Source organism: Dermochelys coriacea, chromosome 3 (assembly GCF_009764565.3).
Source record: "Dermochelys coriacea isolate rDerCor1 chromosome 3, rDerCor1.pri.v4, whole genome shotgun sequence".
Classification (NCBI taxonomy): Eukaryota; Metazoa; Chordata; order Testudines; family Dermochelyidae; genus Dermochelys; species Dermochelys coriacea.
The window spans coordinates 45,566,092-45,590,829 of NC_050070.1; the positions used below are offsets into that span (position 1 = coordinate 45,566,092).

The 24,738-nt window shown below is 43.3% G+C and overlaps 1 protein-coding gene and 1 pseudogene across 2 annotated transcripts in view; both read right to left on the reverse strand.

Moving 5' to 3' along the window:
- The window catches only part of LOC119853012 (glutathione S-transferase-like), a 25,819-nt gene extending 17,571 nt beyond the window's left edge, over positions 1–8,248 (reverse strand). Inside the window, exons 1-4 of one of the 2 annotated variants that reach the window (XM_038395236.2) lie at positions 8,181–8,248; positions 7,208–7,332; positions 5,746–5,906; positions 1,319–3,827 (exon numbers count right to left, since the gene is read on the reverse strand). The gene's annotated coding sequence lies outside the window, so the exon portion shown is untranslated. Of the gene's footprint in view, positions 1–757; positions 819–1,318; positions 3,828–5,745; positions 5,907–7,207; positions 7,333–8,180 lie in introns of those variants that run through there. The other variant, XM_043510361.1, reaches the window with a different exon arrangement.
- On the reverse strand, positions 7,342–24,492 carry LOC119852671 (annotated as a pseudogene).
- Positions 24,493–24,738: the final 246 nt, after the last annotated feature.

Sequence of the window (24,738 nt, forward strand, 5' to 3'; positions counted from 1 at the left end):
GGAAATCTGTCAACTTCATGAAAAAACTCGCACAGATACAGACAGTTAAATTTGTTAGTCTCTAAGGTGCCACAAGTACTCCTTTTCTTTTTAGAGAGGTTGAGGAATCCCTGGCCTTGGAGGTTTAAGAACAGGTTAGACAAACACCTGTTAGGGATGGTTTAGGAATTCTTAATCCTACCTCATGGCAGGGTGGAGGATGGACTAGATGAGATCTTGAGGTCCCTTCTAGCCCTAGATTTCTATCATGGCTAACACCAGTTCAGGCTCCACCAGCAGGAGCAGTGTGAGCGCTTGTGTAGATAGAGCTATAGGCAGCCACCAGTGTTTTTAGCACTGTGTCATCTCACTCTGCCGAGGGTAGATCTACCTGATTTGACAGAAAAAATGCTGGCAGCACCTACTGTATGCTAGCTCTCCCATAATAGCTAATGCCATGGCAACAATGGAGCTGAAATGGGGTTAGGAACACATGCAGTGTTCACTTTGCCTTCAGACATGCCATGTCTTGATCCACCCTGAAATTATTATTTTCTCTTTCTTCTGTTAACCCTTCTGACGTCTGGATTCCCCTTTTCTCCCTCTGCTACAGCAAGCAGTTGATCAGCACCCAAACTACTTTAATGCACATCAACCTTATCATACAGAAAGTTAGCACAACAATTCTATTAATATTTAATCCATTAGACCCATTCGCTGAAGTTGCTTTCAAACAGTTTGGTCAACTCCCTGTACATTTCTAAAACTCAGTACTAACCTCTGACTCCTGATCCAATCCAAACTCTTCTTGAATAAGAAATCATACCTTTTGAGTTATAAGGTTTTGTAGCTCCACCTACTGGGAGGTGAATCCAATTTTGTCCAATAGGTAAAGGAAACGCCTACTGTTAAACAAATTAAATCAGTTGGCTCTGGCTGCTTTCTGACTTGTCACCTGCATCAAAAACTTCCCAATACACACTTGGCTAATCCACAACCCTAAAAGTCCACACAAAAATTCATGGATTGGGACAGCTATTTGTCAAAAGGTTTCAGAGTAGCAGCCGTGTTAGTCTGTATTCGCAAAAAGAAAAGGAGTACTTGTGGCACCTTAGAGACTAACAAATTTATTAGAGCATAAGCTTTCGTGAGCTACAGCTCACTTCATCGGATGCATTTGGTGGAAAAAACAGTCTGTTTTTTCCACCAAATGCATCCGATGAAGTGAGCTGTAGCTCACGAAAGCTTATGCTCTAATAAATTTGTTAGTCTCTAAGGTGCCACAAGTACTCCTTTTCTATTTGTCAAAAGCATCATTCATCATGGTTTTCAGTATTACCCTTCCTGGGTGGGAGGCAGCATTTCCCGTCTAGCGGTTAGGGCCCACGGTGACAGCTACACTCAATGGTTAGTCTCTGGCAGCAACCCCAGCTAGTGGGCACAGTTCTTGGGTGGGCTAGGAGAACTTCAGTCCTGCCACTCCACCAGGTTCTGACTCAGGGCTCTGGGAGGCTGGTTTGGCTTTGCTCACTCTGTAGTGCCTTGCATCAGTATCAAGTCAACTTCCCTGAGTTGCGTCAGCATCAAGTCAACTCCCTTCCTTTGCATCCCAGCCAGCGGCCATCCCTGGGGAGTGCTGCCTTCTAGGCTTCCTGCCATGGTCCCAGTCTGAGGGCTGTGGCTCCCCCCATTCCCTGGCTTGTTGCAGGATCCAGCCACGTCTCCCCTGGACCCAGAGCACATCCTTCTCCTTGGCCTGCCAGCGCCAACTGAACTGTCTGGCTGCCTTTTAAACACTGCCTCCATCCCAAGAATGCTTGGCATAGACAGAGGGCAGGGCCTCCTGAACCCAGTTGCTCCTTAATCCTCTTCTGTCCAGTGAGGGATTTATACACTCCACCACAGTCTCCCTCTTCAGAATCAGGGCCAGAAAGCGGTTCTGTGTTTCTTGCAACCCTATCTCTCAAGGAAAAAAAAAAATCTGCATTTTTGTGATCCTTCCCTAGCAAGTGAAGGATTTCAGAGCTATACAACTGCAGGGAGAGGTACCACCACAATCCTGGGGTTGGTGTTCTTTCATGGTGTTCAGTCTCTGTAGCAGCACCTGGTCAGTCATTAGCTGAAAGACATTCCTGCACAAGTAGTACTTTAAAGCATCCACTGCCCATTTCACTGCTAGGGCCCACTTCTCAGGGAGCAAGTAGGCAGTTTCTTGCAGAAACGACTTCTTCTCCATTGATGTCTAGGGATAGCATCTCACCGAGGCTCACCTTGGAGGCGGCTGTTTGGATTGTAAACTTCTTGTTGAAGTTGGATGGGCAAGCACGGGTTCTTGGCTCATCCACTCTTAGCTCCTGGAAGGTCCTCTCACAGGCCACCGACTACAGGATCTTCCTTGGGCTAGTGTTCTTTACCAGGTCTGTCAAGGGCACGACAATGGTAGTGAAGTTGGATATGAAGTACTGGTCGTACTCCATGACGCCAAGGAAGCAGTGTATCTGGCATTTTGTCATGGGAGTGGTACATTGTGCCTGCATTTTGTTGATGAGGGGATCTGCCAGTGACACTTACTGAGGTCCAGGGTTGAAATATACTTGGTCGTCCCTAGTCTTTCAAGCAGCTTGTCGACCCAGGGAATCACATAGGCATCGAATTTGGAAATAGCGTTTACCTTCCAAAAGTCAATGCAAAAGTGGGTCAATCTGTTGGGTTTTGGCACCAATATGATGGGGCTCCACCATTCACTCTGGAATTCCTCCCTATCTCCATTATCTGTAACTCCTGCCAGATCATTTCCCACAGCTTTTACAGCACGCATTGAGGATTTTCACAAATTTTCTTCCCTGGCTCAGTATCTATGTGGTGTTGTGCCAGGCGGGTATATCCCAGTGGTGATGAGACGACTGCACGGAAGGCTACTATCAACTGTTGTAGCTGGTGTTCTTGCTCTGGCAGCAGTTCTTCTCCCAATGGTACAAGTCCAGGGTCAGTGTCAGTAATCCTCTGGAGACCTAGCTCTGGTGGATCTGGCAATATTAAGAGGGCCTCTTGCTCCCTCCAGGCTTTGAGCAGTTTGATGTGATAGATGTGTTTCCTTATGTCTCCCAGGCTGGCGTATACTGTAGTTAATGGCCTCCACCTTCACCACCACTGTGCCATCAGCTTCGACTGACACAGGGAGGTGTAGCAGGACCCTATCCCCAGCTGTGAACTCAAACTTTTGTTGTAGGTGCGTTCTTGTTCGGCTCTCAGCAAGTTTTCCCGGGTGAGTGCCCCTTGTCTCTACAAGTCTTCCCACAGGAAAATAATGTACTAGACAATGCAAGATTACTCCTCCCAATTCTCTTGGAGGAGGTCCAGCACCCCCAGGAATTGATATCCATTCAAGTGTTCAAACAGGGAGAACTCTGTTGAGGCTTGCAGTACCTCATGGATGGTAAATAGGAGGGGAAGAAGCAACTGGTCTCAATGTCATGGGTCTTTGGCTATGAATTTCAGCAGTAATTCCTTCAGGGTTTTGTTGAAGCATTCCACCAGTCCATCTGTTTGGGGGTGGTAGATGGACGTCTTCAAACTTGATCTGTAAAAGGGCATACAGATCTTTCATTAACTGAGATGTCTTATTAGTCCCCTGGTCTGTTAGGACCTCCTTGGGTTCTGCATAGTAACATTTCAGCACTCCAAAAGTTTATATAGTCAGCCCACGTAGAAAACTGGATCTCCTTGAAGACTGATTCATCACTCCACTGCCGAAGATGTGTGGGGCTCTTTGAAGGTAACGATCATGTATTCCAGTTCAGATGGAACATTTTTATCAGAGATAAATGGTTGAAGGAACCTTGGTGGTGCTGTTAAATTAAAAAATGGATAAAATTAAAATAGGATATCAATAATGCAGTCAAGCTTCAAGAACGTTTGTGCTTTCCCAAATTATTTTTATTTGGAGGAACTTTTCATCTGGCCCAAATATGTAAAATACATAGGATATCTTAAATGTCTGAAACTTTAAATTATTGGCAATAGTGTATAGTATTTAAACTAAACTACAACTATAATATAACCTTATACATTGCAAACAAAATGTACATAAAAATAAAATCCATCCAGATATATCCATAAACTTAAGCAACCAAAGAACCTTATATATGTTATCCTTGGTCCTAGCTCTGCCTTTCACTTTTTGCCTGTTAAATCCAATGTTAGGCACCATTTCTGCAGTTTTGTGGAGTGCAAGAAGATTCCTGTACCAGCACACTACACAATGCAGAATTGGGGCCTTACATTGTAAACTTATTTGGAGTAGAAACCATATGGTTGACAGTTCTGTGTTCCTAGGGGGAGTATGCATATAACATGCCATACACATTTATGAGCCAGTATAAATAATGACTATCAGTAACAGTCATACTTGTTGAACTGCCATTCTGCAGATTAACAGGTTTTATAATGAAATTTCTATCCTTGCTCTGATTAGCAGAGTATTCAAAAACCACAAGTGTACCCTCCCTTTCATAAGCAACATAATCACTCAAAAACTTAAACCCAAAACAATCTTGAAATTCCAAGATTGAGAAATATATAACAAGGGTTTCATATGGTTCATTAAAGGCTTGATCCTGGCCCAGATTCAGCAAAGCACCTAAACACTTGTCTAATATTAAGCATGTGAATAGACATGTTGAATTTGTTATGTCACCAGCACTATTCACATGTTCAAAATTAGCATATGCTTAAATGCTTTCCTGCACTGGAACCAAAATGCTCAGCCTTTTGCACAATCATGCCCTATTATCTTTCAAAAATGTTCAAAAATGTAATGGATTCAGCAAGTTTTGTACTCTATTTGTACAGCACCTAGCACAATAGACCCCCAATACTGACTGGGACTTTTAGGTGCAATAAAGATAACAGCATCAGCATAAACTCAATTGTTGCTGAAAAATGAAACAGCTGTGTTTGATTTTAATCCGATTGTTGCTTTTTTCATTATGTGTAATTCCATAGCTTCAGCAACTGGAATTGGAGTATAATAACTCAAAAGTTTAAGTACTGTACAGGGCTACCTGGTGTACAATTAATTTACTAGATTATACTAGCATTAATGTTAGTAAAATTTGATAATGGATATATTTTAATTTTGCAGAAAAATCCAGAACTACTAATGAAAAAAGCAGTTCCTTTAAAAGGTATCTTAGGTATTTGTTCATATTCCAAGGAAAGCATTGTTAGCATTTGAAATCAGACACTTTAAAGACCTCTTGGAATGTATTTGACTTTAATGCAATGAGAGAGAGCACTGAACAAAAACATTTCTAAAAATCATAATTGGAACAATTATATCTGCAGTTCCTTTACTAAGGAATCCTTACTAAAGAGGTTGCAACATTGTCAAATATTTCAACAATAACGTAAATATGTTGGAAAGTTTAAAAGTTGAATTGGTTCTATAAGTTGGCTCGAGAGTGAACTGGCACCTGCTATCACTAGTCAGGGCTAAGAAAACTGAACTGCTTCTACATACAATCACTCAATCTCAAGAGACAAAGTGAAACTGGTCAGTCAGTCACACTACTTTTGGAATGTAGTCTATCAAATCGACACAGAACAGAAGTTGCGAGTTTGCATTGAAGTATTTACCAATGGCCTTTCCTAGTAGTGATTTTTCATACTGTTTGCTGCCTGAATAAGAAACTGCAAATATAGAAGGCAAAATGATAGTAAATCATAATTAAATATTTTCATTATTATGAGTTAAGAGGTACGAACCTGTGCCCAGCTGATCAAGATGATGGCAGAGATGGAGTTCCAAATGAGCAAAATGGACTGAAACACCAAGTGAAGGCACAAACCAAGGAGTCAACCCTGCTAATGCTGTAAGAGTCACAAGCTGATTGCATGCACTTTGTGAGCCAGCTTCACTTTCAGAGCTGTGGAAAATATATAATGAAGCAGTAGTTCAGAAATTCCAGGTCTTTATCACTTTATAACAGGATTTGAGCATTTGCTATGCTGTTTTGACATAAAATAATGGTTATTTTGGTTATGTTAATACTGGCCCAGGAGGGACAAGCAAGAGATCTGTGTAAGCTAGAAAGCTTGTCTCACTCACCTACAGCAGTTGGCTCAACAAAAGATATTGCCTCACTCCCCTTGTCTCTCTAGTATCCTGGGACTGACGTAGCTAAAACACTGCTTACAATACTGGCATACAATTTGTTTTCAAGCTGAATTCAGTAGGCAATATTTCAATCAATGAACTTTGTTATTACAATAGAGTGCATTCAATTTACTTACTGAAATATATGAACAAAAAAATTAAGAAATTAAACTTTTAGAAATGAATGAAAAATGGCAATTATGTTTTAATGTTTGTTAAAATGTAGTGATCAGCTGTGTTGACATTGCAAATGCCATAAGATAGATTTGAAAATTTACTTTACCAAGACAAAAAAGGATTTTTTTTTTTAAAAGAAAGTACTCCATAATTTATATACTGTAGCTATGTTTTCCACATAGGTTCCTTCCCCACTCTGAAGTCTAGGGTACATACATACCTGCATGAAAGACCCCCAACCTTATTTTTACCAGCTTAAGTTAAAAACTTCCAAGGTACAAACTTTGCCTTGTCCTTGAACCGTATGCTGCCACCACCAAGTGTGTTAAAGAACAGGGAAAGAGCCCACTTGGAGACGTCTTCCCCCAAAATATCCCCCCCAAGCCCTACCCCCCATTTCCTGGGAAAGGCTTGATAAAAATCCTCACCCATTTGTACAGGCGAACACAGACCCAAAGCCTTGGATCTTAAGAACAATGAAAAAGCAATCAGGCTCTTTAAATAAAATTCTTCTTTTAAGAAAAGGCAAAAGAATCACCTCTAAAATCTGGATGGTAAATACCTTACAGGGTAATCAGATTCAAAACAGAGAATCCCTCTAGGCAAAATCTTAGATTACAAAAAGACACAAAAACAGAAATGTACATTCCATTCAGCACAACTATTTTACCACCCATTAAACCAAAGGAAGTCTAATGCATTTCTAGCTAGCTTACTTACTCCTCATTGGTCATTTTGGTCAGGTGCCAGGGAGGTTATCTTAGCTTCTTAACTCTTTACAGGTGAAAGGGTTTTGCCTCTGGCCAGGAGGGATTTTATAGCACTGTATACAGAAAGGTGGTTACCCTTCCCTTTATATTTATGATAGGAGTATTTGGCACTTTCCATATTTACCTTCTTGGGCCAGCATTAGAGTCATCATCAACCAATTCCCACTTGAATGGAGGGTGGCAAGTAGTGTGAAAGACATGTTTAGAACCCTATAGAGGTCCCCATTTCACACGAGACTTGAATCAAGACTAGACAGTGAAAAATAAACAGCAAGAGTAAGGAGAAGTTTACTTCACAGGGAGACATTTATTTCACCTGAATACATTCTCTTCACAGATATTGAATGCCATACTTCAGTGCACATGCACTTATTTCCTGAACTGCCTTCCCAATTCCTTTTTTTGTACTCATACCATAATCAAAACACATGATTTCTGAGCATTACAGCTGTGTCTGCCAATGCTAAGTGAAAATCTTTATTGCTGTGAGTTTAACTCTTTTTTTAATTGCAGAACTATATTCATTGTCTCTACAATTCTGTCATCGGGTTTGGTACTCCTTTGGCTACCAAGCTACAGAAATTTCTTGATTTTAGGGAGGTTACTTTTTCTTGCTTTAAAAGTCTAAAATAAAGAGACAAAGAAAGAGGAGTCCTATCTATGTCTGGCCTGATACCACCTCTCTTTATTGAGTAAAGAGAGACAGAAATACATCAGGACTAAAGGAACCCCCTTCGGGACCCCAAAGATCACGTACCAACATAGGTATCAATCTTCTAACTGCATCCATACAGAGTGTGGCAAATTGCCAGCACTACTTTGATGGGTCTCACGCTTTCTCTTCTTCAGAAGGGTTCAGGGCACAGTTTCTCACCCCTGGACTGGGGTATTAACTGCCCCACTAGTGTCCTAGAGGAGGGGAGTGGAGAGGGAGGGACCCAGGCCCACCCTTTACCCCAGGTCCCAGCCCAGGGGCCCTATGGATAATGGTAAACCATTTGAACTAGCAGTCCCTTCCCCTGGGCTACTTCTTTCTCCTGCCCTTCAGCTTGTGGGGCTTCCTGCCCTCCCTCTGCACAAACCAGATGTCCCTTTACCTTGGGTCTTTGTCTTTTTAGCCTACCACAGCACTTCTCCAAACTTTCCTCTACTTCCCTCCAAACTGCTCTCTACTCCAACACCAATCCACTCTACTTCAACTACTTCCCTTGTCTGATTGAAGCAGGGGGATTTTATCAGGTGACTGGCTTCAGGTGCTCTAATTGGCTTCAGATGCTTTAATTGGATTCAGGTGCTTTAATTAATCTATAGCAAACTTTCTTCCCTCTACAGGGAATAAGACTCCCTTCTAACACTCTCCTGCTGCCATCTGGCCATGCTGTATCACAAGAGGGATCCTTATAGTCCTGAGTAGCTACATTTACTTCAGTGGGGTTCCATTAGGTGCACAGGTCCACCAAGTGGATTCTGTTGCTCTACTGGGCACTGGGCAAATGCTCATATATTTCAGCTTTGAAGCCAATCATTTTACACAGCAGCCCAGCCCAGCAGAAAAACTTTGACCATCAAGCCATCTATGCAAAAGTAAAAAAGTTTTGAAACATAGTAGAACCTGAATATAGATTTATATTTATTTTCAGGTTAATTCTACTTAAATCCATTTCCTCTGCATTGTAGATCTGCATTTTACTGGGGCAACCTTATTGACATCATTTATCATAAATGCTAAGGGATTGTGAAATTACACTGCCTGGTGGAGTCACTCTGGTTTTCAATATGCCATTTTCTAAAATATGCAATTAGATATAATAAAATACCAGTATTGCTTAGCATTGCACAGCTTTTCAATCATTGATCTCCAAGCATTTTACAAAGATGAGTACGTATGCTACAGATGGAGAAACTGAGTGTGACAATTTGGAGATAGTGTGACACACTGTACCTCAAAATAGCATCCTGTAACCCCCATCTTTATAATTTGTATATGGTTCTGATATTTCACGTAAAGCATGCCATGTAAGATATAATATGAAAGATCATGATCTGCTGAAACCCGTTGTTCTGTCCAAATATATATATCATTAGTGTGTATAAAGTTATGAGATTGTGCTATATGATTGTTACTGAAATCTGCTGTAAATTTGCTACTGACATACAAAGGATCCCTCCGCAGGTAAATATTGACCTCCCACTAATCAACTGTATGACTCAACTATGCAAGCACTGCACAATGGGAACTGATCGATCACTGTGACTTGGGGATTGCTTTATCTCCGTGACCCAGCAAAACCCACATGCGTGGGCTAGTGTCTGCCAGGCACATGGGCCAAGGGCATTGTGTCACTCTATGCCTCAAAGGAGCAACCTGGAACTCCCATATTCACCACTGTCATATAATTATGATACGTTTTACACCAAGTATGCCTTGTAAGGTATCATTTTAAAAGTCTTCATCTGTTGAACATTAATATCCTGTTGGATTGTATGTGCTATCATTCTATGTGAAGTGATGAAGTTTAGCTCTCTGTGTGTTACTGAAATATGTTGAGAGGTTAGGAACACCCACAACCAGCCTTTCATGCACAACAGTGGACGAGCCAGACATGCTGATGGCTCATTAAAGGGAATCCACACTCCCAGAGGCCATCCCAAGAACTATATACAATGGAGACTTCTCAGAGATAGCACATAGACAATGGAGAATGCTTGAGCAATGGAGACGGATCCCTATGTCACAAACAAAGGTTCTTTCCAGCATGCTGGAAGAAACTATAAAAGAGAGAAAGTGACATAATCACTTGGCCTCATTCTTCCCACAATTCCACACCTGGAAATATGTCTGGAGGACAAAGATTGAAAGGGGAAAGGTGGTCCTGGGTTGGAGGAGAATTCTAGCCTGTGTATTGAAGCTCTGTAACCGACTTATACTATATATCAAGGGAACATTCTGCTTGATTCAAATCCTGTTTAGTTTATAGAACTTAGATTGTGCGCTTATTTTTATTTGCTTTGGTAACCATGTCTATCCTTCATGCCTACCACTTATAAACACTTAAAATCCATCTTTCTGTAGTTAATAAACCTGTTTTATGTTTTACCTAAAACAGTGTATTTTTCTTGAAGTGCTTGGGAAACCTCAGCTCAGGAACAAAAAGTGGTGCCTGTCCTCTCCATATTGAGGGGGGGCTGACTGGGTTATAAATGTATATTGGTCAGTCTTCTGACCAGGGCAGGACATACAACTCAGGAGAGCTGGGAGGAATTGGCTGGAGCCTCTCTATTGTTAGTTCATAAGTGGCTGGGAGAAGCATTCATGTAACTCAGTTAGGTGCGTCCCTGCCTGTGGATGTCTGTATAAAAGCAGTGCCTACCAGAGGTTTGCAACTTGTCACAGCAACACCATGAGAAAGGAAGCCAAAGTTGGTGGGACAGAAGGCTCAGTGGTCCCATAGTTCAGGTTGTACCCTGGAGACTGCATCACAGAGAGGTCTGTGTCAGGGTATGAATTCCATTTTTGTGTGTGTAAATGCCATTTGTGATTGTAATCTTCATTGTAGATTACAGCATCCATTATGTAGCAGAGGCTTGACACCAAGTGGGTTGATTATGGGTGTGTCTACATGGGGGTTTAATCCAAAGCCTTTTGTCATGCATTAGTTAACTCGCAGTCTGCGAGTCGCACCAAGAGCATGCACATGGAATGCTTGTTCCATTTTCAGTTCACATTGTGTGAACACATGGTAGCTGTTTGCTGAAAACTGAGGATATAGCATTCTCTGGGGGATATCCTGCTGAGTAGCATCCATCCTGGGATTGTTTTTGCGGTAACTTGTGGGAAACCAGGCAGGTTCAATTATTTAAAAAAAAAATCCCAGGTTTCCACAGTCTCCATCCCATACGACCTTTCTAGGCTGGTTCATGCCATTTTTGAATTGCTATTGGCCAGCATGGAATCAACAATGTTCCATGCTGCTATAGGGAAAAATGTGAATACACACAGGCTGCTTCGGCTGCATTACAGCTCTCAGAGCCTGACAATTCTGCATTAGACTTTTCCCATCACACTATCGAGCAGATAATGCAGGAGCAAGAGAATATTCTACGGCAACAGCAACTCCTCTGGCAGCAGGAGGATATTTTGCAGCAATGGCAGCAGGATAAGGTGGAAGAACAGTAGGATAGTGAGCTGTTGGAGCAAGAGGACTGGTTTCACCTAAAACAACATTCCGCACCATTTCTGGGCCCTGGCAACCCAGTGTGGGTTAGTGGGAGAGGATTGCTCTGCAGACCTGGGCAACCAATAGCATCAAGAGAACTTCAGAATGGGGAGGGCTACCTTTTTTGAAATCTGTGCAGAACCAGAGTTTCAGCAACAGCGTACCAACATGCAGTGCCCCTGTCTCATACCTGTGGAGAAACAGGTCACCATTAATATCTGGAAATAGGCTACTCCAGAATGTTACCAGTCTGTAGTAAGCCAATTTGGCATTGGGAGATCAAGTGTTGGGACCATTCTCATGCAGGTCTGCTGTGCTATTGATAAAGTGTCGTCATAAAACTAGATAATGCTCAGGAGATCACTGATGGCTTTGCATGCATGGGATTCCCAAACTGTATTGGAGCAACCGATGGAACCCATGTATCTATCATTTGCTTGACCCCCCCCCCGGCCAAGGTGTAGAATTGATAAACAGAAAGGCTGGTGGACCACCGCAGCAGGCTCACAGAACTTTAATGCAGGGTGGTCTTGGAAAGTCCATGATGCTAGGATCAGTTATTCTGGAAGACCTGGTTTATCCCTCGATACCCTGGCTAATGAAGCCATACACAGGCTGTTTGGACAGAAGGAAGGAACATTTTAACTATCACCTGAATAGTTGCAGAATGGTAGTCAAGGATTAATTTGGACTTTTGAAACTGAGCTCAAAGTACAACAGTAAGAAAAATGTCAAATACAATGAGTGCGGGGTGGTGGTGCATAAAGTTAAAGATGAGTAAAAGCCTTGCCTCTGATTCTTCTTGTCCACATAGGTTCTGGGGTTGAGTTCCTTGGCTCAAAATTCTCAGGGACTTTGCAGGGCTCAAAAGAGCTGAACGACCATGTGCTAGTGCTCTCCATGCCCAGAGGTTGGATCTGAGAGGTCAATGGGAGCCACTAGAAGCACTGCTGTGAGGATGTGGAGGTTAGAAGTTACTGCAGGTCCCAGTAAGCAACATTATCTAGGAGCTGAAGGGCATGTCTGGGTCCCAAATTATGGGGCTGCAGGGACTGCTGGCCTAGAAAAGCATGTTTTGTAGAAGGGATTCTGGCTCAGGATAGCATCCATGACTTGCCTCTGCAACTCTCTGTCTTTTTCCATGCTCTCCTTCAGCATGGTGATGCTGTCCTTGGCCACTGCCACAATCTCCTGGGAGAGCTGCATTCTTTTCTCCCTCTGGGTCCTTATGGCCTCCACCTCTCAGCCAGCCTGGTTTCCCCAGTGACTCTGCCATGAGTTCTGCAAATGACTCATCCCAAGTTTTTCTTTTTGGTCTCCTCATGTTGATCAGCCTCTCAGCAGTATGCAGAGGCCCTGTCCTTAATAGTGTGGCTGTTGCAGGTGGGAGCAGGGGGAAAAATCATCACTTATTGTTCATATCCCAGACAAATCATGATAGCTTTTTTTTAGTATGTATATTTGACCTTGCCTCCCTGAGACTATTCTCATCTCTGAGCTTCCTACAAGAATGAAAAGTGCTCAGTATATACAAAGGGTGCTGGGTATATTTGGATTTCAGTCTAATGTATCTGCTTTCATGCTGTTGGGGTGGGTGGTGTGGTTTGGTTGGAGCTATGTTCCAAGTTTGTTTTTGAAGAAGGTTATGGGGGGCAAGCTAGACAGTGATCCTCTCTACATCCCTCTTATGTGGTCCTTATTCGTGATGACGTTATGCCGAGGCTGGTGAGTAGGAGGCAAAGAATGATCTTATTCAAAAAAGCAAAGAGCAGAAGTGAGATACACTGTGTAGTTATTCACCAGGATAGTCCCCCCAGAAGCGGTGCAGAAGTGGAAGGGGCTTGCAAACTATGGGTGTGTGGCTATTCCCTATAATGTGCAAAACAAAATTGAGCTATGTCTCAGTCTTAACTTCTGCTATATTTCCCCTGCAGGCATGGAGAAAGTGCGGAGAAAAATAGATAGGGTCCTACAATGATTTTTAGCTACAATGAGTATTACAGGGCATTTGTACTTCAGTGGGGAGCAGTATCACTTGTGCCTTGACCAGGTGTGCCGTGTGCACTTATACCTCATATAAACAATGAAAAGTAACCAAATTTCTTTTCCTGTAAGCATTGGCTCCATAAACAGTTGAATTTTGAACAAATGAATGCTTTTGTTATTCAGATCTGCAGCGGGGTGGGAGGGGGAGCAGGAGGGACGGATGGCGAGTGGGATACAAACTGTGACTGCACCATGCTAGTGGGTGCCGTTTTGAGGCCACACAAGGCAGGAGTGGGTGGGAAGCAGGGGCTCCTAACTCCCATCCACCAGCAATAATACTAAATAATAACTTGTGAACCCAGAGAATTACATGCAGAAGTTCCCCCCAGAGGATCTGACTCTTTGTTTCCGGCTTGGGTTTCTGGCTGGAACTTGGGCTCAGCTGAGGCAGGCCAAGGCAGATACCAGGGTCTGTAGCAGCATGGCAGGACTGGACTGGCTTTCTAGTTGACTGTCATAGTCTTGAGTCACAAAAAGATCCTGGCTCTCAGGGGGCAGCTCCTCTCCAGCATCCTGGTCATCCCCTGCTGGGTTGAGCTGGTCATCCTTGGTGTGGGGCAACAGGCTCCGAATAGTGCCTGGGATGGGTTGTACTATAATTGTGTCGAATCCTGCCCAGTTCATCACAAAATGGACCTGTCACATGTCTCCTGCTGGATTATCTCCTTTTATCCCTTGTTTCAATGTACTTTCTCCTGAGCTGCTTTCTCTTTATCCAGCACTGATCGGTGTCTCATTTGTGATCCTTCACGGACATCTGTTTGGCAATGGCTGGCCACAAGAGCTTCTTGAACCAACACTTCTCCCCAGATGGTGATGAGACTCAGGTCGTAGCTCCAAGCAGCTGTGTGAGACATGTGGTGGGGCTTCTGGAGTGCTTGTATCGCACCAGAATAATGATACACTGGGATCCAGGAGCAAATGGGCAAAATCTGGCTCTGTTCCACCTTTTAAAGGTGGGGTAGGGTCACCTTGGAAATTTGACACAATGGCAGGGAAGGCACACAAGTAAACAGACAGGTCAGTAATGGACGGCCTACAAAGCACTGTGAGATAGCTGTTGGAAGTGTGTAAACAGTAGTGCTCAGCAATTGCGTACACAAAAACCAAAACCTGAACTAGTTCAATTTGAAGCAAACCTAGTCCATTTTGCAAGAGGTCTCCAGAATTCCTGATAAATGGAGAGTTAGTGTACAGTGATGAGTTTTATTGTGTATACACAAGTATTTTCAAACTGGATTACCTTAATTTAATCTGGTTTAAACCCCCATGTAGACAAGCTCTATATCTGAGAAGTTGTGACATAATAATCAAGAGCCATCACTGTGGAATGACTCTTCCTTATTGGGTCTTCTACCAGCAGGACTATTGACTTTGAATGTCTATCTACATAGAAACCTGCAACACATGGAGAAACAGGGAACAGAAATGATTTTAAAAGGGTTGCTTCCCTAAACAAAGAGAGGGGTGGGGCATTCCAATCCCAATAGCAAGACAGCGAGTCCAATAAGGCCTAAGGACCAAAGTCAGGTCTCACAGGGTGGTAAGATCAGAGTAGGAGTATTGTGTTTGTTATTTTACATAGATCTGTAACTCTCTTGTGCATCAGCAAGTCCTTTGCTAAGCCTATGTTCATTGCTTTACTGCCACATGGTCCATCAAGGGACTAACTAAGGTTCCTGCATCTCAGGGCTAGGGATGTCCCCTTCATCTGCATCAGGGAACCAGCACTCACACCTGGTTAGTCTATCGGGCATCCTGACTTATGACTGAGCAACTGAGCAAGTAGTAGCTCAGACTTCCTGCCTGAGGGCTGAGCAAATCAACAGTGTGTTGCCCAGGCTTGCTGGCATAAGGGCTAGCACTCATCCAGCCCCGAGTGTGGGGCCAGGGGCAGTGGGACCTGAGCATGCCCTGCTTGACCAAGTCCCAGCCCAGGGCTCTAGAAGTGATGGGTGACGTGACACAGGATTGACGGGGGAAATGAGGTTGCTGTCTTGCATCCCAGCAACACAATAGGACCAATGTCTCTTATCCTTGGGCTACTTCCTACCAGCATTTGGTGGGGCTGCTTCACGGTTGCTGGGCCCTAGTTCCCAGTCTCCTTGCCGAGTGGCTCACTCTCCACTCCCCCATTGGGTTTCTCCAGCTCCTGGGACAGTAGTTTGCCTTCTCTCCAACTGGGTCCAGAGAATCATCGCCCACAACAGCCAGTCGTGGGCACTGCAGGCTATTTGGCTCCCTCAGAATGATGTCTGGCTCTTTCCCTGGTCTAGCCCCAGCTGAGCTGCAGGGCCCTGCTCTTATACTTCCTGTGAGGGGGATGGAGTGGGGTTAACTGAGCCCATCAGTGTGAGCTAACCCCCTTTGCACTGGAAAGAGGCCACTCCACCTCATTACTTCAAATCAGCTCCCACAGACACATGGATTCTGAAAGGAATGTGTCTAAGCAACTGGGGGGCTTGGAAGAACTGTGGCACTGATTCTAGGATCTAAGTGGCCAAACTGGGGGTCCCACTGCCCAAGAAGGGTTTCAGACATGGGCTGTGCCCCTGATAGACCGAGAGCTAGGAACAGTGCTCAATCACTACGCAGACCTAGAGGTCTTGGAAGCACATGGGATTCAGCAGTCGGATCCAATCACAAAAGACCGGTGTGCATCCAGAAAGTGGGTCTCAACCAGGTTGTGATGCTGAGGCTCAAAGAGATTAACACATGACTTACCCAAGGACACAGAGAGTCAGTGGTAGATTTGGGAAGAGACACAAGGTCTTCTGAATCTGATGCCCGTATCCTATCTTTATAGGGAGATAGATGGGGCTTGCGATAGTACTTGGGTGCATACTGGAATCTGTGAGGGGACTGATATCTGGACTGAGGGCAGGCATACTGCTTAAGGCATAGGTAACTGCATTCTTGGTTATGGTGGAGGGGGCAATTCAGAACTGCCAGGCCTGGGATCAGGCCTCATTGCCTCTTACAAGCAACACTGCTGAGTTTAACATTGCATTACAATTTGTGAAATGTGTGTAAATGATTGTGCTAAATAATTAGCTATATTAAAACTGAAAGCATGGCATATCACTGCTCAATGGCATCTTGGGAAGTATGTGTATGTGTCATATTATTTGTTGATCTGCTCACCTAAAATTACCCGTAATAGAGGAAATTCTGAGAGATCAGTGGGACCATACTCTTCAATCATTAAAATGGATTCAAGTACTTGTACGTCTGCCCGGGTGAGCTGGTTGCCAACAAGATAATCTTGTCCATGATCTTTTAAGATCTATATATGAGAAAAAATATTTTGGGGCCACAAATAGGCCATACATTGCCTAAATACAAACCACTAAGCAGTCTGACATTTTCAAAGCGAATTCACTTAAAAATCTGTTTCATTTGGGGGGGAAATTATATACTATTATTATTATATATTATTTATATATAAAATAAATAATCCAGGACAGCAAAACTACCATACTAGTGGCATTGAGTGAGAAAATCCATCAGTCTTAATATTGGCCCCTTTTCCACAAAAAGATCCATATGAATGAGCTACTGCCTCTGCGCACTGAAACTACATCTGTCTGAAGCCAGTGGGACTATGTGCAGGAACAGGGGGTCCATCCATACAGATCCAGTTTCAGGACTGGGGTCGAAGCCATCATGCAGAAGGAAAGGCACCTCACTCTCTCCTGAGACAGAGAACAGTCATATGAATATACTTGGCTGATGACAGGTGGAAGAAATCAAGGCCATTCCATTTTGTTCTCCTATCCCCCTCTTTATTCAATGGTTTATGGCCCCATTTTACAGATGGGAAAACATCAGCAGAGAGAGATGCCCAAGAGAACACTTGAGATTTTTAAAAAATAGGAACTAATGTAAAAAACAAAAATAAAAAAATCACTTACATTCCCCCCATGTCCTTCCCACCCTCTGTCTACCCATTGCAATGTTCTGTAGCTGCCATATACCTTCTCATACACTGGGAAGTATCTGTTGGTGGCACTCTGAATCATTAAGACAAAATTCTTCTCCTTTTCTCAGGAGATGAGAAAGGGTAAATCATGATCATTTCATTCAAGTCCATTGTTTCTTCAACATACATATCAATCCTGCCATAAAAATGGTAATTGAAGAATTTTCAATGATTAATTTACTAAGTCATTCTACTACACGATGCTACAATGCCTGTGTATGAAGGCCATACCCAAGCAGCAGAATGTCTGTCACCTGGGGAATGAATCTCTGCCTGCAGAGGGACTGGGGGAGGAATGGCAAAGCTCAGATTTTTGAATGAGCTTTCCCAAACTAAATAGAAAAGGAGTACTTGTGGCATCTTAGAGACTAACACGGCTGCTACTCTGAAATCTGTCCAAACTAAATAGTTTTTTAAAAATTGTGGGGAAAGGGAGAGAGAGGTTCTGAAGGTCGAATATCCTTGTTTAAAAGAATAATTACAAAACCTGCCCCAATATAGTAGTAATGAGCTCAAAAAACCAAACAAAAACAGGTGGTTAGAGGCTACAGCCCCAGGCCAGCCACACATTGTGTGTGAGTGCACTGGGTTACCTTCTTGGAGCTCAAGAAGTAAATGGAGCCCTGCCTGGGCTCAGAAGTATGTCCACAGGTCCTGATCCTGCAATCCATTACACATCTCAGAAAATCACTTCAGTTTGGAATAAATTTTTACGTAGCTGCTCTAACTTTCCTATCGTCATTTTGGAAATGGCTGGAAGGGGATGTGACAGGCCTCCTCTGAACAGGTACTTAATAACAAAAATGGTTCACTTTAGAGGAGGGAGTAAAAGTTATTTGTACAGTGATAGAATTTCTAGAGGGATGGCAAGTTAGATGGGCCTGTTCAGAAAAGATCCTATCAGAAATCAGCCTGCATCTAAAGAATAAATTAAATATATAAAAAGATAATTGTAAGGATGATTTCATTTCCCTAGAAATGAGAGAGTCCTCATATTTGTTAATTTGAATACAAAGTTTTCATTTCATTTTCAAATAAATATTTTTCATTTTATCTAAAGCAGCTTTTACAAAATATTCTGGTACAGTCTGTTACAGTACAGTGCTTTCTCCCTCAGGTCCTTCCCATAGAGGTTGTGTTTCTCTGCAATGTAGTGAAAATGGCTCTGGTCTCCACCAACTTCATCTCATCGATTTCTACCAGGGACACTTGGTGAAACAGCAGGGATCCAGTTTTGGAAAGGAAAAGAAATTGAGTCATTTAGTCCCTGTAAGTTGTCAGATCATTGCAGTGGGATTGAGATAAATGACATTTCTTCAGTTGCCACTTAGACCATTGTCTTGGAGCGTATTAATCCCTGAACCTAAATTCAGAATTTAGAGAATTTTTCACAGACCCATAAAATGCATGCCAGTGCTAGCTTTTGTATTTAACTCTATCAGAAAAACATCAGTAAGGGATATAAACACCTGTGTAGCCATACAGCTATCAATCAGCTGCATGACTGGAAAATGGAGATACTTATCGTATTTCTTCTCAAGTCAACTTCCACATACTCTAACTAAACTACTTTCAAATCAAAGCTTCTTTTTTGTGACAGAAGCGTAGGAAGGTCATGTTGTAAAATGTACATTTTTCAACCTAATTACTCCCTTGCAGAGCTTAATCTATAACTATCCCCTAACTCCCTTTTAGAGATTCATCATAATAGATGCAGAAGTGATTCGGTTAACTATGGGGCCCCCATCAAGTTATAAGGAGACCTATATATTTACATATACATTTAATATAAGATAGATGTGTCCTAAAAAACAAAGAACATTATGTTGTGAGAGTGCCACTAAATGATAACACTTCGCAGTGTGACAGTGCCATACTATTGTGTCTATAGCATATCTGTGCTGCTTATTTGGGCACTTAAAACCAGCTCTGATTTTGGTGCTGGATATGTAGTTCCAGTGCTGGATATGTAGATCCACACTTTTGCAGGAGAGCAAAATAGTAGTGGATCAAATGTGTGACACAGAAGCTACTTGTCAGCCCTTCCAACTTCATTTATATGACTCCAGACAGCAGAATCTAAGGGTATGTCTACACTACAAAATTAGGTCGAATTTATAGAAGTCGATTTTTAGAAAGCGAGTTTATACAGTCGATTGTGTGTGTCCCCACTAAGCGCATTAAATCGGCGGAGTTCGTCCACAGTACCGAGGCTAGCGTCGACTTTCAGAGAGTTGCACTGTGGGTAACTATCCCACAGTTCCCGCAGTCTCCGCTGCCCATTGGAATACTGGGTTAAGCTCCCAATGCTGATGGGGCAAAAACATTGTTGTGGGTGGTTTTGGGTACATGTCATCAGTCGCCCCTCCCTCCATGAGAGCAACGGCAGACAATCATTTCGTGCCTTTTTTCCATGCAGGCGCCATACTGCTTTCAGCAGATGGTGCAGTAGGACTGCTAACCGTTGTCATCATCCACCGCTTCCGCTGCCACTCTGCTCTCCTGCTCTCCAGGTGGTCTCACAGGGCCACTTCTGCTGCAACTCCCCATACAGCAATCAGATCCACTACCTCCCGTTCAGTCCATGCTGGAGCTCTTTTGCAATCTGGGACTCCACGGTCACCTTTGTTGATAAGATCTGTATGGTCACCTCTGCTGATCAGCTTGCCACACTGGCCGAACAGGAAATGAAATTCAAAAGTTCGCGGGGCTTTTCCTGTCTACCTGGCCAGTGCATCCAAGTTCAGAGTGCTGTCCAGAGCGGTCACAATGGAGCACTCTGGGGTAGGTCCCAGAGTCCAATACCATCGAATTGCGTCCACACTAACCCAAATTCGACCCGGCGATGTCAATTTCAGCGCTAATTCCCTCGTCAGGAAGGAGTACAGAAATCGATTTTAAGAGCCCATTAAGTCGACAAAAATGACTTTGTGTGGGTGCAGGGTTAAATAGATCTAACACTGCTAAATTCGACCTAAACTCGTGTAGACCAGGGCTAAGGGGAGAATTTAGCTGTTATTCAGCAGGCTTACCCTGAATTAACTTTTCATATTGTTTTCTTGTTTCCAGATATTCAACTTCTTCAAACTGGAGAAAAAAAAGGGACAAGAGGAACTAGATAGTTATATCTCAGAGATTACAAGTGAAGATTTTAGTTTGGGGATATTTGCTTAATAGCTTCTCATAAAGGGGTTAATATAGGAGACGCATCCCAAAATATCCAACGTGAAAAGAGGAGGATCTAAATGAGGCAGTGAATGACCCAAATAAGTTTGTGCTGCTGTTACTTTGTACCCCACCTGATCTCATCAGGTTCATTACTTCAAACTCAGAGATGACTAAGACCCCCTTGGAAGCATAGAACATTTCATGAGACAGTCTGTGATCATCAGAATGTTTGACACTATCAGTACAATCCCTGTGGTTATACTGTGCAGCTGAACACCTCAGGGGTCTATTAGCATAAAAACTGAGGGTAAGTGGTATCAGTATTTCAGCAGCAGCCGTCCAAGCTTCTTTTCTGTTATCATGTTTAGATGAACATAAAGTTAGACGAACATAATTCTGTAAAAGAATTTTTCACAGGCTTACTTGGAAACTAATATCCACTAACATCCAGTTATGTAAGCCTTGTATGTAAACTGGGTGCTGTTAGCACAGTGACTAAGGAGAAAGTGTGGAAAGCAGAATGTATACTAAACTACACCTGGGGGAATTCTGTGCCAAAAAAATTAAAAATTCTGCACACAATATTTTAAAATTCTGCATATTTTGGCAAAATAATACAATATAATCACTCTGGTTTCAATTATTTTGATAATTTATTTAAACTACAATACAATGGATGAAGAATGGGAGAAGGGAACATTGGGAGCAACCCCCTTTCCTAATAGTAATGTAGCTAGGTTTGACCCTTTATTTCTAGTTATTAATCATTAGTTATTAGTGAACAAATATATGCAGCCATATGCTCAATTTTACATCATAGGCAACTGAAGAACAAGTGAGGGCTGGGGAATCAAACTCACAATTTATATTGGCTACTAAATCTACAGAAAGATTTGATAGAAAATTTTTTCAGTCCAAAAATTTAGATCAGTTTTAATCACTAAAGGATCATAAGCATTTATAAGGCCACACTGTCCTTTACACCACTTTGGCAATGTAAAGGAGCCTTAAAACTTTTACACCTGCTTTATACTCATGGGGGAATTCACAAAGACAATGGGAACAATTCACTAAGCAGGCAGGCTGCTACATTCTGCTCTTCCTCAGGGGACAGAGCCTGCCCCATGTCTACCTCCTCAGAAACATCCCGAAGCCTTGCTCCTCCATGCCAAATGTACTGCAATAGCAAGTAAGAGGGCTAGAGTGTCTCTCTCTCTCTTACCTACATGGCTGCCCAGTGGTGACTTACGTCTCAACCTGCTTTTCTGGGCACCCAAACCAACCTGCCTGTGCTGCTGGGGAGGGGCACATGACCACTCTTGTGGCTCCCCTTTGCTTCCCTGTCAGAAGTCATTTTTCTGCAGGGAAGCAAAGAAATCTGTGGGAGACATGAATTTTGCGCACATGCAGTGAACCAAAATTCCTCCAGGAGTACTGAGCCCTGGGTCTTTCCAGCCTTATGGGACAAATATAATCATGTAGCTAGGGCCCAGGAAGATCTGGATTCTACTGACTCTGGCAGAAACGCCCTGTATGATCTCATGCAAGTGCCTTTAATCTCAGTTTCCTAGACCTAAACCTCAACAGTATTGTCCAGGCAGAAACAGAGTGGCACCACTGAGCCTCGGATTGCAGGGTGCAGCAGCTCAGAGCAGGAATGGTCACAAACCTTCCAGCCTCCTCCAGCCACCCTGGCAGCTGCCACCTCTTGGGGCCCTTCTCCTCACCATCCACCCACCACCTCCGTTTTGCCCTTTGCCACCTTCCAGGGGCTCTGGGCTTCTCCAGACCTGGGAGGGGGGTCATCGCTGGCTGCCACTCCACCAATGTATACAATTTGGGGAGGAATGTCTGGCCCATACCCTCCCAACTCTGTCCATGGCAGACCACCTGAGACTGTGTCACAGCCCCTTTGGGCTGTAGCCCACAGTTTGGGAACCTCTGCTATAGAAGTCTTATTCTGTGCACCTACGGGCACATGATCATTCATGTCCTGCTGGGTTCAGAACTGTGGATTGAGCTTCAGTGAGTTAAAATTTGGAAAAAATCTTTTCAAACAAACAATCTTTATGAGATATCTTAATTGATACATTATGAACAAACCTCAACCCCAGCTGTTACTAACAGCCATCTTATCATTTCCATTCGGCCTCTTCCATTAAAGTAGTAAAGCTTGGGTTTTGTAGCATGATTTGGATTTCCTGACAAAGAAAGCAAGGAAAAACATTTTGCACAGTTCTAACAAAAAATTTCAGTTGTCCATAGATCAAAGCAGAACTTTTGTATGTGAATTTGTTTTGGGAGCATATTAGAGGTTGTAAGCTTATATTTAAAATATACCAATACTGCCTTACAAAGCATACGCCAAAATCACCTCTGTGGCTTAATGCATATTATGGCAAGGGGGGACAGGGGGATGATGTGCACGAGGGAACCTGATTCTGGGTTAATGTGCACTGCGGGGAGGATGCCAGATTAGTCCTACCTGCTTGCAGAAGTAAAGCCTAATGCCAATGGTTTCAAACTTACATGCCTAAGAGTAGATACCCAAATAAACACCCTGGTTTATTTTTCAACTAGAGCTGCCAGTGCTCAGAAACTTTGAACTATCAGCTAGTATATTATTGCCCGTACATTCCTATGCTTCACATTGTAACAAACCAAGTAGATACTTGGAGCAGAATATTCTCCCAGTAACTATGCAATAGAAAAATCATATCACTGACTGTAAACCAAGGCATGTATTTATTAATTGTAGTTGGGGGTGTGGAAGAGGAGGGGGTAGCAAAAGCAAACAACCTCCTCCCACTCCCTTTCCTTTTAAGATGCTCTCTAGCTGTTCATTTAGTTTAGACATTGAAGGGTATTGTTTCCTGTCTCTTTAAAGTTTTTCAAATGCGGGAAGTGGGATACCTGTAAATGGGCCAGAGTTTTAAATGGCGCTATGCTCTAATATGGCCTCCTCACTGTATCTTTGCCAGCAGTTGTTTTCTTTGACAAGATTTCAGGGACAAAAATGAAGTTTTAATAAAGCAGTTCTGCAGCATTCGGTGAAAATGGAAAGTGCCTTTCCTCTGACCAACACCCAGGAGTCAAGGAGCAGAGGGGGAGGGGATGTTGATTTTTGTAGTTTGCATCGCTGTAACTTTCACTGCTGTCTGTCTGTCCCACACATTCCCCCTGATCACTCAGAGAAAGCAGATGCTCAGTTTCTGGCTTCCCTTCCAGTCACTCTCACTCACTTGCTCATGTCTCCCCCTTAGCATGTGCTCTCTCTGTGCTCGCTCAGCAAACTAAAAGCTGCCTCCCTCCTCTGAGATTCCTTCCTGCTTTCCCCTCCCCACTTCTAACCCTGGACTTTCTTCCCTTCCCAAGGCGGCTGTGAGCAATCAGACAGCCTTTGCTGCAAGTAAAGATATTAGCACAACCTGCTGCTCCATTCATGCCCAACAGGTTAGAATATAAGGAAATTGCCTGCATGTACCCCTCAGTACAAACCTGTTCCAACTTGTGGCTCTCTCCGCTATTTTCCGTCTTAAATGAAATATACTTTCAAGTTATGAGATTGTAACTCCGCCTCCGGACTCCTCAGTCACACAGGGGCTTATCCAGCTTCCCCTGAAGTCTATGAAAAGACTCCCATATAGAGTTACACTGAACCAGTAAGGAAAGGAAATGCCCACTTCTTTTAACAAACAAACCTATCTAACCCTTAATTGACTGTCACAAGCAAAGAATATAAGAATGGCCACAGTGGGTCAGACCACAGGTCCATCTAGACCACTATCCTGTCCTCGGACAGTGGCTAATATCAGGTTCTTCAGAGGGAATGACCAGAACAGGGCAATCATCGAGTGATCCACCCCTGTCATCCACTCCCTGCCTCTGGCAGTCAGAGGTTTAGGGACACCCAGAGCATGGGGTTGCCTCTCTGACCCCAACCCTCCTCCGGTTCACACAATGAAATCTCTCACCTGAGGTTAAAGGTCCTTTCATCCTAGGCTAGCTGGGAATGTAGTTTAGAGTCAGAAGGACAGACAAGTTGTCCCCCAATTCAGTGGGGAAAAGTTATAGAGTGGCTCAGATATGCCTCCCAGAAGTCCTAGTGATGCCCGAAGGGGCATGCAGCAGCAGTGAGGACACTGGAATTTCACTGTGGCTTTGCAGTGTGGCTGCTCACACCTGAACTAGGCTAATCTGGGTGCTCAGACACCCAGGCTAACTCTGCATACCCCAGCTCTG